Genomic DNA, 4,068 nt, shown 5'->3' with positions numbered 1-4,068 from the left:
GTGTTATCAGAGGAAGCAAAATAGAATCAATGACCACAGTGTTTTTACATGCATCATTTCATCCAACCTTCTCAATAACTACATGAAACGGGTATCATTGTCCATTGTCCCTTTGTGTAAGTGAGGAAACTGAGGCATAAACACAGTAGATAATATAACCAAGATCACACGTCTCCTGAGTAGGATGGAAATCTAGACATTTCTGAATCCCAAACCCTCCACTCTGCACTACAATAGGCTGTTTCCCTGTTGGGAAGGTCTTCCTTTCACAGAGCAGACTACTCGCGTCCATTCTCATCTCAAGGTCCAGACTTAGAGAAACCAAGGCAGTCTGAAGCCACCAGCCGTTCCACAGGAGAAGCAGAAGTTTCTATTCCCATCAAGAGATACAGTCTCGGGAGCCCACTGGGGTACTTCTGCCCTGGACCGTGGGTCACAATGGCTTGGCATCGACTTGATGGTAGTGAAAGTAAGACCACTAAGCCTTCCTTTCAAAGTTCTCCTACATGGAACCTTAGATATGCCTTCTAGGCTTTTCTGTTGTTTAGGTGGAAAGTGAAGGTTGCCATGAAGAATAACACCTTTTAGAACCCTAGAAGTGATTTAGGGGAAGGGGAAGGCCGGCTATAATAAGGGAAAGGGCAACACCATGGGATCGATGGCAAAGGAAATCCCTGGAAGGTGCACAAGAGTAAAAGACAACAAAGGGTAGTACTGTCATGTACACAATTTTGCAATAATTGTAATAAACCTCTGAGTAGAAACAAGTTAAACAGGTATGAGAAAGCAAATTGGAGCATCTTTAAGGGTCCATAGAGGTTTGCCAGAGTATATTTCTATGTATATATTTGTATGTACTGCAAATTTATTCAAAGTTATCGTAGAGTATACAGAGGGTCAATGTTCTGAAAACATTTTAGACATAACCAAACACAGGGAATAAGTCTTAAGGACTTTGGACCACAGTCTCCAGGGACATCTGGGTCAATTGGAATCGTGTACTCCACAAAGACAATGTTCTACAGCCTATTTTAGTGAGTAACAATGTGGGTCTTAGTGAGCCACCATCTCAGATGAAACTGTTGGTGTCCCCTAGTCTCAAGGAAGGGTGAAGATATCAATGATTCAAAGAAAAACTTAGTCCAAAGGACCAGTGGACTGTGTAAATCACAGCCTTTACTATCTGAAACCAGACGAAGATGGTGCCTGCCTATAACTCTTTACAGGAGCAGAAAGCCTTGATTTGCACCCAAACAAGAGACAGGCCTATATAATGAATAATAGCACAGGGAGGAATGTTCCCTTAGTACAATCAACCATCCAAGACCAAAGCTGCAGGTTTACCCCCAAAAAACCTCAAAATTCTGGAAAGAAGGGGGGAAGGAAATGAGGAGCTCAGAGAGGAAGTGGGGAGAATGCCGCTGCTCTGAAGGAATCGCAACAATGTCATGAAACACAATGTGTGCAGACCGTGGACTGGAAAACCGAATTTGCTCTGTAACTTTCACCAAACTACAATGTAAAGTTAAAAAAAATTCTAATGTAAAGTTAAGACTACAAAAATAAAACCACAGTCAGAAAAGGTGTGCCTTAGGAAGGTGTTGGTCCTTGGGCATTACATCTAGAGCCAGTCATTTTAACCAAGAACTAACCACAGCACTGTTTTATTCAGTGACAGCTTGTGACAGAGAAAACATTTCCAAATAAGAAATCGACTCACTCACTCACTTACCATGCAATCAACTCACTCAACTCACTCACCACTTAATCAACTCACTCACCTCACTCACTTGCTTATTGAACTCACTCATTCACTCACTCGCCACTCACCACTTAAGCAACTCAACTCACTCAACTCACTCACCACTTACTCAACTCACTCACTTATTGAACTCACTCATTCACTCACTCAACTCACTCACTCACCACTCACTCACCCACCACTCACTCACCACTCATTCACTCACAAAAAAAAAGAAGAAAAAAAAGAAATCAGCATTAAGTAATATTACTCATATGTAATATTACTATGTCTGGGAGATGTGCTTTCTAGACAGACCTGAAGACTACTACTCTCTCCCTTAAATCCACTTATTGCACCAAGACCATTAGATTTGTGTCCATAACTCCATAGACAGCACCACCATTCACTCAGTCACCCAAGCTTGACATCTTGGGCATAAGCCTGACTCTTTTTGTCCACCCTCCTCCACCACCCTAGTGCATCAGTCATTAAAATCAACCCATCTCTGGAGCATCTCTCAAATCCTGGGTTTCAACACCCCCAATGACTTTTGGCTGCTTCAGGTCAAACTTTTGGTCTTTCTTTCCAAACAGCATCCCACTCTTCTAAGGAGTTTCGATGGCTCCAGGTTTGGCCCTTCCTTGCATCTTACTCAGTGCCAAAGAGTTCCTTCTAGAACACACATCTATATGGGTCACGCCCACCTCTTTCTGTGGCCCTCGACTGCCTACATTACAGTCTCATTTGTTGGTCACAGCGTTTTAAGTTGCTCTTGATTATGACCATACCTTACTCTGCCTTTGGCCACAGCTCCACTAACTACCACTTCCAGGAACTCTTCCGCGGATGTAATACCATCGCTTATTTCTCTGAGGATATTCATTGTAGTTAGTTTTGCGTCTGAAGTTTTCTTCTGCTTCCTACAAGGTCTCTCTTTGATACAAGTTTCTTTCCCTACCCCCGCTTTTGTTTGTTTGGGTCTGTTTCGTGTTACAGGCTTTCTTGGCTAAACCTTAAACCAAGAGTGTCCCCTGAGGTCTTCTTGAAACCAATCAACCGTTTGTCTTACTCTAAGAGAGAATGTCTGCCTTGAGCCCTGCGCTCTTCTAAAGAACAGTCTAGATGAGATCAAACAGAAAATAGCACCTCAAAGGAGTAGATCAAAAGCATGGGTGGCAGGGAGTTTATGAGAATGAGGAAGGAAAACTGTGCGCGAGGAGGTGAGAACAGCTGCACAACATGAAGAAGGCAGCTACGTCCCTGCCTGTACGGTGAAACATTCCTGAATTGAAATACGCTCCACTGTATACAGTCTCAAGAACAGCAACAGAGCCAACAAACTCAGGGATGAGGGAACAAGAGATCTAAAATTGATGGTGAGGAGGCTTGGTAGGGTTTGAGCAAGTGCAATATATACAAGAGGAATTACTGAAAGCCGAGCGGAGGGTAAACATGATAGTGGGACAAGAGGAAGGTGAAAGGAAGCAGGAAAGAAGTAGAAGGCAAAAGCTATGTATAGAGGTATAGCTATAAACATGTATATATGTAAATATATTAATTTATAATGAAAGGGATAGAGGTCAATATACAAAAATGTTAAGTATTAAGATAGCAGACAGACTTTGGGCCTCTACTCAAGGCCTCCCTAAACACAAGGACACTTTGTTCTAATAACTTGGCATTCTTTGATACTCACCTTCCCGACACGATCACTGAAGAAAAAAGTGAATGCATAAGCAAATGTGGTGAAGAAAGTGGATGGTTCCTGGCTATCAAATGATATATTGTCTGGGGTTTTAAAGGCTTGAAGTTAAACATGCCACCACCTAGCAGGGTAACAAATAAGCCCACATGGAAGAAGCACACACCCCGTATGATCATGAGGTGTTGACAGGACCAGGTATCAGGCATCAAAAGATCCAAAACAAACAATTATGTAGATGAGAATGAATGGGGTTGGAGTGGAGACTCAAAGCCCATCTGCAGACAATTGGACAGCCCCCCACAGAAGGATTACAAGGAAGGGATAATTCAATCAGGGTGCAGTATAGCACCGACAAAACATACATCATTCCTCTAGTTCCTGAATGCTTCCTCCCCCCAACTACCATGACCCAAATCTACCTTACAAATCTGGCTGGACCTGAGTACACACATTGGTACAGATAAGAGGTTTCGACACATGGAATTCAGCACAGATAAAACCCTCAGGAACAGTAGTGATATCATGAGGAATGGAAAATGGTGGAGTTGGAGGGGAAGGGGGAAAAAGGGGAGCCCATCACAAGGTTAGATATAGGATGAATAACAGAAATGTGGGTGAA

Source organism: Echinops telfairi, unplaced genomic scaffold, assembly GCF_000313985.2.
Source record: "Echinops telfairi isolate 266 unplaced genomic scaffold, ASM31398v2 ScPeMD7_7;HRSCAF=31, whole genome shotgun sequence".
Classification (NCBI taxonomy): Eukaryota; Metazoa; Chordata; class Mammalia; order Afrosoricida; family Tenrecidae; genus Echinops; species Echinops telfairi.
The sequence above is the reverse complement of the archived record's forward strand: the minus strand, read 5'-3'. Positions refer to the sequence as shown.